Source organism: Cupressus sempervirens, chromosome 7 (assembly GCF_028749045.1).
Source record: "Cupressus sempervirens isolate cs-2001-9-10 chromosome 7, ASM2874904v1, whole genome shotgun sequence".
NCBI lineage: Eukaryota > Viridiplantae > Streptophyta > Pinopsida > Cupressales > Cupressaceae > Cupressus > Cupressus sempervirens.
Genome location: NC_143124.1, coordinates 146,019,895 through 146,034,579, shown reverse-complemented (window position 1 = coordinate 146,034,579; position 14,685 = coordinate 146,019,895). Strand labels below are relative to the sequence as shown.

General features: G+C 29.3%; 1 protein-coding gene across 2 annotated transcripts in view; it reads left to right on the top strand.

The window, feature by feature from the left end:
* Nucleotides 1-5,156: 5,156 nt before the first annotated feature.
* LOC149545941 (magnesium/proton exchanger-like) overlaps nt 5,157-14,685 on the top strand; it is a 281,445-nt gene continuing 271,916 nt past the window's right edge. The window contains exons 1-6 of one of the 2 annotated variants that reach the window (XM_089790886.1): nt 5,157-5,361; nt 5,629-5,786; nt 5,950-6,044; nt 6,270-6,347; nt 6,479-6,621; nt 7,022-7,168. The gene's annotated coding sequence lies outside the window, so the exon portion shown is untranslated. Of the gene's footprint in view, nt 5,362-5,611; nt 5,787-5,949; nt 6,045-6,269; nt 6,348-6,478; nt 6,622-7,021; nt 7,169-14,685 lie in introns of those variants that run through there. The other variant, XM_089790887.1, reaches the window with a different exon arrangement.

Below are 14,685 nucleotides of genomic sequence, written 5' to 3'. Positions count from 1 at the left end.
TATGACAACTATACTATCCTAGGGTGCTGGTGGATGATCAAAATGTAGCCTCTTCGCTGCACTAGGTGGATCAGATGCCTCCTACATAAACAAAAAAGGAAAACCCAAAGTTAGACTACTAAATTTATATGATTCTACGTATGTAACATTGAATTACTCAAATGCATAATGATCTTTTTTGTAATGGAGATTAATACTATCAAAATTTTATAATAAATACTTCTCTCGTCGACCTCCTACACTGATCAGGAGTCCTTTCATATGCCCTCAACAATGCTGGTACCTCTATGATTGTGGGCTGTATATGTTCAAATACCTTTGTCAAATGAATCTACAATTTAAACTATAACATTATGATTCATAGGATGCTAGATTTATAACATATTTAATCATGAATTCAAACTACAACTTACTATTGTAGGCTCCTCCTCAGGAGTGAGTCGTCGCATCATCAAATCTACATAACTCTCCTGTCGGACCTCATGTGCACTAGGAGTCTCCTATGAGATACAAAATAGTAGTTGTTAATATCACAAAAATCAGTTTTGAATTTATTTATGAAGATAAGGATAACAAAAAATAAATGATCCTTATACATACAATGGGGCTCTCAGTGCGAATGAAAATCCCTAATGGTCTATGACGTAGAATCTGTACAGGCTCATCACCAATAGCGACGCCCTATATAAAATAAAGAATGTAATTAAATGGGATCACCACAAACATTTTACAAGAATGCATCGATATTTAATCAAATAGAAAGCGCCTAATTACCTTTCCTTTGTCAATGCGTGCTAGCTCACCCTTCGCACTTTGTCCCTCCAGGACAGGTGTTACCTGCAAGATAAAAGAAAGATTAGCAACCATATATACTACAATATCAAATAGAAAAAAAAATACAAACACAACATAATGTACCGTAGATGTCTCAAGGCCAAATGAAATGGCTGAGAGCGTGGCATCATCAATCTGTCTAAGCTCCTCCTCGGTCATCAACTAAACTTGAATGAAGATCACATACATATAAAAGTCAATATGGCTTAAAAATTAAAATTAATCTATTATAAAAATTAACTTTAAATCACATATGTCATAACAAAAAAATATATACATGTACCGACACCGAAGGAGTCCATGCCTCTGCATTCCCATCCTCTCTCACATTAGGGTCTGTAGCCTTTGCGTGTGTGTCTGGTGTATCCTCGTCTAATACAAAATGATACTCAGGAAGATCACCTATGGGACCCAGGAAAATATTCTTGCATGTAATGCAAGTGTGAAGCACACAAACATGTGATGAGCTAGCCGACGATGAACCAGCACTAGCATCATCAACACGAGGAGGTAGGATTGACCTAGCTTGAGATATCATTAGGCTACTCAGCCTATGAATGGCTCTGATAGTTTGAGAGCTAGCCTCTATCATAATATCTGGATGTTGCACTCGAGGAGGAGGGGAGGTATCAATGGGGGGGACAAAAGTGCCAGCTTTCTTCTGCTGGGAAGAGGGTCTATCCTGAGGAGCTCCTAGTCCTAAGCCCATGTTGGGCTTCATGCTCCAATAGTTCACTTTAAGTTTCAACACAAATTCAACATATAATTTTCTAAAGAAATAAAATGGTATGTCTAAATTTCCATGTGGAGGGATATCAAAGACCATCCACCAACGATCCCAAAAGTTTGCACATATGGCGTCATTTGTGCACCATTTAATCGATAGTTTGAATTTTTTTGTGTCAACTGGTAAACTTGTTTTCGAGTTTGCAAAAAGGCTGGCCAAATTGTCTTTGCTTATATTGAGGGCCACAACCTCATCCTAATCCAAACCATCATCAAGCATCTCGTGCATTTGATCACGCCAACGAAGAGCGGCATTTTGTTGGTTTGTAAGGGTTTCAATGTTATCCACTATGGTGTTTAACGTGGATAACATAGGAGCCAATGTGGGTACATTATTATATGTTCTATGCAAACCTCTCAACTCGATGAGATTTTCATTTATCAAATCCTCGATTTGAGGAGGGTTTTGAGGGGGTAGAGGATTGTTTGGTGGACGGTTTTGTGGGGGTATTAGATCATTTGGTGGGGGGTTACGAGGAATATTATTCCCTACCTCAGTGTCATCATTCTGATCAGCCATTCCTATTGAATTGCAAAACGTAATACATATTTTAAAAAAACCTTAATTTTAACATTTTTTTCAAAAAAACCCTAGATTCAACTAAAACAAATAAAATCATGCTAAAATCTATCGAATTTAGATTAAAAATTAGTTTTTTTTAAAAAAAAAAATACCTTAATATCCAATATTCAATTTTATAACTGATATCCGGTCGGGCGTCAATACTGGCCCCCAAAATGTGAGAAATAAGGGCTCGCGAGTCTATTCTTTTTTTAAAATGTAATGCTTCAAGTATCAGATATCCGATATAATATCGGATATCCGATCACCCGAATATCTTATATTTTATATATAAGATATATAACATATAGCTTTTAAATATTATATTATATTATTATATTATTATAATATAATATTATTATAATGTATTATATTATATTATATTATTATAGTTTATAATATATTATACTTTATTATTATAATATTATATTATATATATATTGTATTACATTACTATATATTATAATATAATACATTATAATATAATATTATTATAATATAATATTATTATTATAGTATAATATTATACGATTATAATATAATAATAATAATATTATTATATTATTGTATAATAATTATTATAATAATAATATTATATTATATATTTAATAACAATATTATATTATAAATTATAATATAATAATAATATTATTATTATATTATAGTATAATTATTATTATTATTATAATATTATATTATATATTTAATAACAATATTATATTATAATATTATATTTAATAATATTATATTATAGTGTATTATACTGTTATAATATAATATTTTTATATTATTATAATAATGTCATATGATTATCGGATATCCGATATATAATTAGATATCTGATAATATCGGATATCCGATATTAGATTGGATATCCGATAAGGCTCGACCTTTCCTTCCAGGCTCGGTACTTGGATAGGTGGAAAAAAGTCAGAGCGGATTTTGAAGCGCTTTTAGACGTGTTCAAATTCTATTTTTTTCACATCACCACTTTTTGGCACACCATGATCCTGCACATACCCTTAATAGATCAAACCTGTTGTTACTTTCTAACCATTGTGAACAATATTTGAATTCCTTTAATCAAGGTTGAACTAATAGTCATAAGGACTTAATAGACTATTTAAATCCTTTAACGAGGTGACACTCTTTTCTTTTACAAAAACTCTTGTGTAGTCATATAGATGCATTTACACGTTATGCTAACTCAAGGTAAACATCTAAGATGATGTCCTTACATAATTTAAGTAATTATTTCATAGCTGAAATAATTCCTTAACACTTTATTTCTCTATTTCTATTGTACTTTGTTATGCTTTTCATACTGCTTTTAGTAGTTTTTTACTTATAACTTTGTCCATACTATCTATATTGATCTGTGCACTTAGGTATGTCATCATGACACTCTATTCTACCTGTCTATAATTGCTCATGTTCCAAATATCTCTATAACCTTCGCAATACTAAGAACTACCTCTACACTGCTAGTGAAATTATTTAACACTTAGACAATTTTATGTCTCTGACTATATAATTTTCAATGGTATATTCTTCCATCTCATCCTAAAATATATGTTTCCATAAATGACAACCTCAACTCATCCTACCTAGCCATATTGGCAACATTAATAAGGTTGATAATTGTTGTAATAGTTGGATAATTGATTCACTCCCCCCTCTCCACTGCCCCCCTTAAACACCTTTTTTTTTTTAATATGGTAGCAATAACTTTATCAAGCTTCCATACTTGTGATTTTCCATTTATAATAGCATTGAAAATAATCTATGATTCTTCTTGAAAATGCATCTATGCCACTTGAAGTCTCTTTTCCATTTATAATAGCATTGAAAATAATCTATGATTCTTCTTGAAAATGCATCTATGCCACTTGAAGTCTCTTTTCCATTTCTATAGCCAATAGCCCTTAGATCTCAAGCTTAAACTTCATTGTTGGTACAAATTACTTTAAAATACATAAATGCTAATATTTATTTAGTATAATATATTCTCTTATTGATTAAATGTCACTTTCATTTATCATTATAAATAAGACACTATTTAACATAAATCATTTTTTATTTACATTTCAATCCTTAAATAGGGGTTTGTGTATCTTTAATGGACTTGCATTCCAATATGATGTCATTTATTTTTTCAACCAATGCATACACTTCAATAATTGATTTCTTTTCATGTGCATTAAAAGATTTTGTGTTTCATTTATGGAATTTTTGGATTGGTGTTTTAAACATGTAAAGATAATTGTAATAATCGATAAGAAAAAAAATGATATAATTTGTAAAGATAAAAATAAGAATTTCCATTTCTTTATTTTAAAAAAATTGTATTAAACAACCCTGTATATAACTACTTTTATTCTATAGTACTTTCTCACCCTATAATTCTATTATTCTACATTATATAGATTGAATCCTAAATCAGTTATTATTTCTTGTGATTAATTATTATTTTGTACTAAGCTCAAGTAAACTCGAACTCAAGACCTCCCAATTGAGAAGCTCGCAAGTTATCATTATGTTGTAAGTTTTTGCCTAATAAAATATATTCTCTTATTAATTATATATACAACTTTCAATTATCATTATAAACAAAAAAAATTTAAATATATTTCTTTAATGACAAGTTAGAATATCTTCATTTTGGAATATAGTAGATTTCATTAAGGTACATTTGTATGGTTTATAGTACAGTTACATGTGTCATATAAGAAATTGGAGATAGTCTTATTATAAATTATATATAGATCTATAAATCAAGATAATTCTATGTTATTATAAATCATTTAATTTATAACCAGATCACCTATTATTATTAGAAATTATAAAATAATCAATTTTAATGCAGTTCAATATTATAAATATATGTAAATGTTTAAACCGCTTAAGATACAAAGATAATTCATAATCAGATCATCCATTGTTATAAACTAAAAGAATCGAATTTCCTTTCTTTATAAGATAAGTGGGGAGTCAAAGAAAATGACGAGCCGCGGAATCCACTTTGAAGGCATATGGCATTGTTTTATTCTTTGATGACAAAACCACCGAACTTCGAATATGGAATTCAAAGTTTCAGACACTTTGGCTTCTGGCAGACAGTATTACAGAGAGACGTGGACTTGTTCTATACACGAATTCTCAGCTCTAGGCTACCTATGGTAAATTTGTTCCTCTCTGTTTCTTGTCTATGTCATTGTCGATATCTGTGCAATAATCCTGACAACAATTATCTTTCCTGACAAAGAAATATCTGATTTTCAATATCCTTTTTTAAAAGAATAGTACTATATTGTAATCATGACGACAGCAGAATATTTACATATACTTTAACCAGATTTGAAGTACAGAGATCGTCATTCCCTTGTACTTTTTGTTTTATATTTTCCGCTCTCGACAGCTGCTATAAGGAATATTTATTTGCGCAGAACGAGATCGGTAGTGAAGAACTACTCAAGAGCGGAAGTGTACGTGGATCCTGCACCTCATGTAATGGTGGAGGCAAGGAGGTTCGATCATTAGACCTGTTACAATTCTGAGACTTGCCTTGGACATCTGCAATACAGTGGATTTCACTAATCTGAGTGTACGTACTTGTTCACGTTATTCTGTTTTCGCACTCCTAATCAATTTCATTTTATATGCCGACGTGACGGCCAATCTTTAAGGAGAAAAGCGCTGAAAGGATATTTTACTATTTTCGCCATGTTATCATAGGCGTAGAATATATCTGTTTGTATTGTTTACAGACCCGAAGTTTTGCTTAGAAAGGTTCGAAAAAGATAGAGCGAGGCAGCAAAAAGAGGCGCAATTTCATTGACATATAAGATCATTTTCAGTGAAGGTTTGAGTTTTCTTTATAAATTTGTTGAATTTTTTTTTCTGTTGTTTTTAAATTGATGTTTAAGTTTAAATAAAATTGAAGGAATTCACTTGATCTGGTACTATAGTTTGATTTGGTGGTATGAAGAACCATAGGTAACTGCAATTTAAATTATCTTGTGGTGTAAGACTATCTGAGACCTGAATTTAGCCTAATGTGCTTTCGCGTTTGGAAATTTGGAGACAGATTCTTCAAGATATTTATGTTGCTCAAATATCAGTTGCCGATTGTTCTGCTGAACTTTTCGTTTATATAAATCCAGAGGTTCGTACTTGTAGGCGTTACTCTGTTCTCGTACTCGTGATTCATTTCATTTTATATGTCTACGTTATGGCCAATCTTTAAGGAGAAACGCCTTACAATGACATATTAGCATTTTCGCCATGTTTTCGCAGGCGAAGAATTTCTATGTTATTATTATAGATTTCTCTGTTTGCATTATTTATGGACACGAACTTTTTCTTGGAAAGGTTCGAAAATCTTACCGCAAGGTTGCAAACAGAGGAACAATTTCTTTGACATATACGACTATTTTAAGGTATGATGTTTGTTTATAGTGAATTCGTATCTTTTCTTGTCTGTTGATTCTGTAAGTGGTGCTTAAATTTAAATAATCTTAAAGAATTCACCTGATATTGCTGGAGAGTTTGATTTGATTTTCCATTTTGTGGTCTAAAGATCCTGTAATTTAAATTACCTTGTATTTCAAGAATATCTGAAACTCAAACTCAAATATCAGTTGCCAAATGTTTCCGCTGATTTATTTTGTTAATGTAAATCCAGAAGTTCGCTAATTAGATCTGTTACAATTCTGAGATTTGCCTTGGACATCTACAATATAGTAGATTTCATTAACCTTAGAGGCCGTACTTGCACCCGTTATTCTGTTCTCGCACTCCCGATTCATTTCATTTGATCATTTTCACCATTTTTCACAGGCGAAGAACTCCTTTTGCCATTCTTATATATTTCTGTTTGCATTATTCACGGACACGAACTCTTGCTTGGAAAGGCTCGAAAATATCACCGCGACTTGGCAAAAAGAGGGACAATTTCATTGACATATTACGATCATTTTCAGCAAGGTATGAGGTTTATTCATGTCAAATTCGTATCTTTATCTTGTCTGTTGTTTCTTTAACGGCCTACTAAATTTACATAATTTTCAAAGAATTCACTTGATATCGCTGTAGAGTTCGATTTAATTTTCGATTTTGTGGCATAAATATCCACAGGTAACTGCAATTTAAATTTTCATGGTGTAAGACTGTTTGAGACTTTGAATTTACCCTAGTGTGTTTTCGCCCTCGGAAATTAGGAGTTAGCTTTACAGCAGATATTTGTGTCAGTTCAAACCTTTGTTGCCAGAAACGTGACGGGGAAGCCCGTTTCACGTTGCCACGTGCCAAACCCATCATCCAACGGTAATGGCATCAAAATGGCATTTTTAAATTAAATTTAAATTTCAGATACAGTTTATAATTGATTTGTAAATTAAATTTTTGACGGAAAATTTGCAAGTTGGCCGGAAAATTGAAAATTCTTCCCGTTAATTATTTATTGCAAGTTGGCCGGAAAATTGAAAATTCTTCCCGTTAATTATTTATTGCAAGTTGGCCGAAAAATTGAAAATTCTTCCCGTTAATTATTTATTGCAAGTTGGCCGGAAAATTGAAAATTCTTTCCGTTAATTATTTATTAGTTGTGATCTCCACATTAGCTCATATTGTGATCTATTCATTTAACTTTTGATTTTTAAAATTGATCTAGATTTTAGTTTTTAAATTTATATTTAATTTTTTTTAAAATATTAGTTTAATTTTTTCTTTAAGCATTCTTTTTTAGTTTCTATAATTTATTTAGTCAATTGAATATTTGTTAGACATATTATATTTTTATATTTCTCTTATTAATTTTTCATAATAGTTTTTTTGATGGTTTTTTAAATGATATTTGATAAATTTAATTTAAATAAATAATATTTATTAATCTATTTAAAATATTTTAATAAAAATTATGTGATTTAAATTTAAAATTATTAATAATCTAATTTGTTCACATAAGATTATATTTTAAATATCCCTTTTAACTATTGTTTTTATTTTCTTATTTATTTAAAAAATAGTTTCTTGTGATCTCCACATTGTGATCTCCACATTAGATTATGTTGTGATCTCTACTTATTAAACTTTTAATTTTTTAAATTGATTTAGGTTTTAGTTTTTAAATTACTTTAAATTATTATTTTTATATTAATTTAGTTTTTCTTTAAATATTATTTTTCCAGTTTGTATAATTTATTTAGTCAATAGAATATTTGTTAGAAATGTCGTTATTTTTCATATTTATTTTTTGTATTTCTTCATAATAAAAATTTTTGATGATTTTTTTTTTTAATAATTTTTTTTTCTCATATACGATAAATTGAATTTAATTGTAAAATCTTGAAATTATTGAACATGTTTCTTAAGCAATATTCAAATTTTCTAAATATTGTAAATTTTATAACTATATTTTAATTTTCAACTTTTTTTTTTTGCATTTTTTATTTTTTTAAAACTTATATTTACATTATTTATTGTTCATTCTACATCTTTCTCTTAAATCTCATCTCCTATCGGCACACGTTGCATGTACAAAAGCATGCGACTTGCTAGTATTTATTAAAATTGAAAAATTGTCGTTTTGATGTCTGCATAGTCATTGGTGGCCTTTCTGTGTTGTGTGGGAATAAGGATATAAATAAAAAAATTATTAATATATTTTATAGGGTGCATAGGGAATGTAACATGCAGTGAAGTAGTAGTTTTAGTTTTGTTAAAGTAGTTTTAGTGGTTTTAGTTTGTAACTAAAGTAACAGTTTCAGTCTTGTTAACAAAGTAGAAGTTTTAATTTTGTTAATGTTTTTTTTGACTGAGGGGCATCCACACTGGGCCTCATCTCTTATGACTTTGCACTCAGCAAGACTTATCTCCGATAGGCTTTTTGTGAGTCATTCAACTTCACTAGTACACCAAGGGTCCATGTTATTTTATTTTATGTTTGTTAATATTTAGAGTGTTATTAATAAGTTTCTTTTTAAAAAATTTAAGATTTTATTAAATCTAGAGATTTAGTAACAGTCAACTATTTTTTTAGTGCAATTGAACTAATAATTTAATAATACAATTTAAGCTAAAATTAAGAATATATATATATATATATAAAATACGCAACCTTCCAAATTTTAGTTTCTCATCACATTTATGTTGCAAACATCAGTTGTCAAATGTTAATCCAGTCTTTCAGTTATTGAAATTCAACCTTATTCAATAAAATAAATGCTGAGTAATCTTATTGTTTGGAGAGAGATTCTAGTAGATATTTATGTCAGACTTAAACATCAGAATTTTTTGTTAATGTTAATCAACTTTTCAATCATTTAGAATTCAAAACTACTTTGTAGTCTTATCTGTTCATACGTCTCACTGGAATTTCTGCATCAGTCCTCCAATTAACTCCTTTAGGTCAATGAATCCCTGGTTCCACACTACTGATCATAAGACCTTGCAATAAATTTTAGTAATCTTCGACCATGTCCTTCATTACTTCGAAAATTTTGTACTGATAGGTGGTAGAATAAAATGAAAACAGTTCAGATTTAATAGTAGATATAAGTATCTATCTTCCGTTTTACTTGTTCATGGACAATATCTGTTCGGTTCACATAGTTGATATTAAACATCACATTAAAGTTTAATTTAGAATATATATATTTTTAAATATATAATATTTAAAATAGTTAAGAATAGTTGGTAAAAAGTTCACACCACATATTTGGGCACGTTATTTCGAACTCCTTTTTTTCTTCTAATTTTTCACACCACATTTTTGGGCACCTTATTCGAACTCATTTTTTTTTCTTGTGAATATAGTTAAGAATAGTTGTTAAAAAGAAGTTCACATCACATTTTTGTGACTCATTTTTTTTCTTCTAATTTTTACTTTCACAGTGAACAAGTCAGCAACCTTACAATCTTTTAATCAGCAAGATTCCGATGTGGGCATGCGATAATCCTGCTAAAAGAGTTCCCTAAAATTTGACCTACGATTTTGGTTACAGCTCAGGGATATTTTGTCAAATTATTTCACACTACCACGCAATAATCATGTGCCCACGTCCCCTTCATATTATTCCCTCGATTCCCTTCTCAAAACTATGTTTCCTTTCTTTTTGAGGGGTGATTAGAGGAGTAGACTCCACGAATCGCTTTAATTAGTTGCAGCTGGTTAAAAAGTCGAATTCCGAATAGGCGGCGTCTAAACTTCACTTTTACTTTAATCCTCTGCAGTTGCGAAAAATTCGAATTCATTGTACTTGGTCACTAAAATTCACTTTATTCCCTTCCCTCCGCTAGTGGATTGAATAGAATAACCCTGATGCCACTTTCTCTTTGTGAGGGCCAAATTTAATTTCACTCGCGTCCTTCGAATCTCTAATTTGGTGCGAGGAGGGTGAGGTCATGGAAACGGGTGCTTTAGCGGACCGTTGGTTTGGAATATTTATAAAGTAGCGCTTGCACCGAGAACTGGCGTAAGGTTATAGCCTATAGTTATATGAGAACAATTATTATAGAAAATGATATTATAGAAAACATTATGAACATAATAATAATAAAAAGAATAGATAATACTTTATGAAATGGTGATATCGTCTAGTAAAAAGAAAAAATAGAACTAACGTCATGTCTTAAATTCTATTAGTTTAAACTAGTAGTTGCATGCTTTTGTACATGCAACGAGTGCGCTGATAGGAGATGAGATTTAAGAGAAAAATGTAAAAAGAATATTAAATAATGTAAATATAAGTTTTTTTTTAACTGAAAATAATTTTTAAAAAAGTTAAAAATTAAAACATAGATATAAAATTTACAATATTTAGGAAATTTGAATATTGCTTAAGAAACGTGTTCAATAATTTCAATTTTTTACAATTAAATTCAATTTATCAAATATGAAAAAAACCATTTAAAAAAAAAAAACCCATCAAAAAATTTATTATGAAAAATTAATAAGAAAAGCACAAAAAAAAAATGAAAAATAGCGATATCTTAACAAATATTCTATTGACTAAATAAATTATAGAAACTTAAAAAGCAATATTTAAAGAAAAAACTAAACTAATAATTTAAAAAAAAATTAAAATAATTTAAAAACTAAAACCTAAATCAATTTAAAAAAGTCAAAAGTTTAATAAATAGAGATCACAACATAATCGAATGTGGAGATCACAAGTAATTATTTTTTAAATAAATAAGATAAGAAAAACAATAGTTAAAAGTGGATATTTAAATTATAATCTTATGTGAACAAATTAGATTATTAATCATTTTTAATTTAAATAACATAACATCTTTTAAATAGGTTAATAAATATTCTATTGACTAAATAAATTATAGAAACTAAAAAATAATATTTAAAAAAAAATTAAACTAATAATAAAAAAAAATTAAAATAATTTAAAAACTAAAATCTAAATCAATTTTAAAAATCAAAAGTTCACTAAATAAATCACAACATGTGTTGAGATCACAACTAATAAATAGAAAAAGAAAAACAATAGTTAAAAGTGGAGGGAGGTAAAAACTGGCCGGTAAGTAATTAATGGGAAGTATTTCCAATTTTCTGGCCAAACTCTTGCAAATTTTTTGTCAAAAATTTAATTTCCTTCCCACAAATAGCCTATCAACTAAATAACATTACTAGTATACTTTTTTAATTACATATTATCTATTCATAGTACTTTGTCCCCACCAAGGCAAATGATACTACAAGTATAATTTAATTGATATTCTCGAGTCCTAGTTCATCCACTTCTAGTTATTTGTCCCCCAACAAGCAAGTAAAAGACTAAGACATCTAGGTAAGATATTTGACAAAGAGATAATTGAAGAAATGTAGTTTAATAATAAATAATAAATTATGGATCTAATAGATTTCTCATGATTAGCATTTTTTAAGGTAAATTTTTCTTATTAGTCCTTGTCTTATAAAATGATTGTTTAAACAAAAGTATATGTAATGTAATGTAGCATATTTTAACATAAATATTACAAATTAGATGGAATAAAACATATGTCTAATGTAGTATTTAAGAATGAAGTCTAAAATAATTTTTTTATTCAATTGTATCAAACATTTATATTTTTAGAATAGTTTTTTTTTTCATTTAAATATATTGAATAAAAAACTTGGATATAGTGAAAATAAAATTGGTAAAATAAAACTTATATTTGAATTCTAAATTATATTATATACATTTGTCTAGATTATCTTCATTTCTAGTTTACAAAGTTTTCTAAGAAATATTAAGGCTAATAGTAGGGCCCTTAGTTTCCTCCTTCCACATATTGTATTTATTTTTAATCAAAATATTATTCCCACATACTTTATCATATCTAGATTCTTATATTTCCTAGAATTATTCAAATTTGATTCTAGTTTCTCATATTTCCTAGAAATATTCAAATTTGATGAAATTTGATTGGTTGAAATTATATATTATAATCATTAATTTAAAACTATTTGTTGCCAACAAATACTAAGGTAGTTTAGTACTCATTAGAATACTATTTTAGCTCTTTAAAAAGAATATTGAATATGTCACATAAGCATAATTAACGTCAACATTTTTAAAAAAATTTAATTAAAAATTAAATAATACAATATCTATAGAGAGATAAAATTAGTAATCCAAAATAACTTTACCATTTTGATACTTTTGGAATGATATTCCACAATTTTGAATCCGTGAAACAAAATTTGAAACTAGTCAACACTCGTACATAGAAATTTGAAACAGACAAAACCGATAAAATTTATCTATTTCAAAAATTTGAAATTGACAAAAACAAATTAATTTTATCTATTTTATGATTTTAAGAAAGAAAATCCATCATTAATAATCCCCATCATCAATTATTTCTTCATTCTCATCAAGAAAGCATAATTTGCAAAAAAATCATTGCATTCACTCCACTGTAAAAATCAAAATGGGAAATTATGTATTCATTACCATTGATGCCTATACACCATTCTTATTTAGTTTTTGGGTCTTTTTTTTTCAAGTGCTACATTCATTTAACTTGACAATCACGAGCCACAAAATGATTCAAGATACAACCAAATAAGGAAATTTCTTTATTAGTCCCTGCCTTATATAAGGTAGGGAACTAATGTTTTTAGTTGTGGTTCATTAAATAATTCTTATATCTAGAATCACTTTATCTCTAAAGTTGAAAAAAAATTCTTTTTAAATTAATTTTTACCTATTAATTTCTTAATTTTGATTGGCTCACCCAATTTTCCTAGGGTGAACATTGATTTTGTGAAATCAAAATTTCTCAGAAATTAAAGTTCCAAAACTTTCTTCCAGATTCAGAGGAAAGGAGCAAAGAGAACAACTAGGTTTCCAGAACTTTCTTCCTGTGTCACCCATCAACGCCATGGATAGTTTCATGAATCTTCCTAAGGAGCATCTCAGCAACATGGAGCTAGGCTTCCATGATCTAATGTGCAGTGGAAAAAGTATTATCTTCCACTTGCTTCCATGATGCCAACCTCAGCAACAAGGTTTCCTCACTGAACCTACTCACAACAGGCAAAGCACCAGGGCGCTGCCAGACCATCCTTGGAAAACTTGTGCTCACCACCAGCTGTATCGTGGATGCCTTGTTATCCCATTGCAATTCACCAAATCAGCTCAATCTGCACATTTGTCAAGGACTCTAACCTTAGAATCCACTCAGCCTTATCAATATAAACCCAACTAGCGTCACAAAGAACCAATCAAATAAATTGAAAGCTCATTTTCAAACCCTGGAGTGTGGGCTTAACAAGTGGCTCGTTACTCCAGCCAGGCCATTGCCTAACATTCCACATCTTTTGGAGCTCATCATGGAGATGCACATATTATTCATAAGCTTGAAACTCCCATGCCCTCGGCTTCATAGGCACGTCAATCTGGAAATTCATAAAACTCCCAGAAATCATCGTCCTCTGAGGAACGTTCTCGCCTGTAGTTTCTTTGAAACCCTTGACCATTCCTTTGCCTTCCATAATATCAAATTCACCACCTCACAAAATAAAGAATTGAATCCCATCCACATACCTCTAAATCTTTTCCAACTCAACCTCTCAACACAAGTGCCAGGTTCAAATCTTAGCCACAAATCAAATACTTCTCATAATTGTTTCCAAATTCACCAACTCACACAAGCACAAATCAAAGCACCTCAGATTTGTTGGCAAATCACCACTTCAACAGCTTAGGTTTGAATCCCAAGCACGAATCAGAACACCTCACAACTCTTCACAATTATTGATTACCCAGTTACGCAAATGGAAAAAAGAATTTTGAAATTAATGACCATTTCAAAATATAATGTATTTTTCAAAGGATCTTGTGGAAGAAATCAATTTATGTTTAGTATATTTATCACTATGATACATTGGTAATTTACATTTTTATATTGGGTGAAAGATTTCATAGTTGGGTTGAAAAATGACAAAAATAAAATAAAATAAAATATGGTTGAAAATAAAATAAAGTAAAATATCGTTC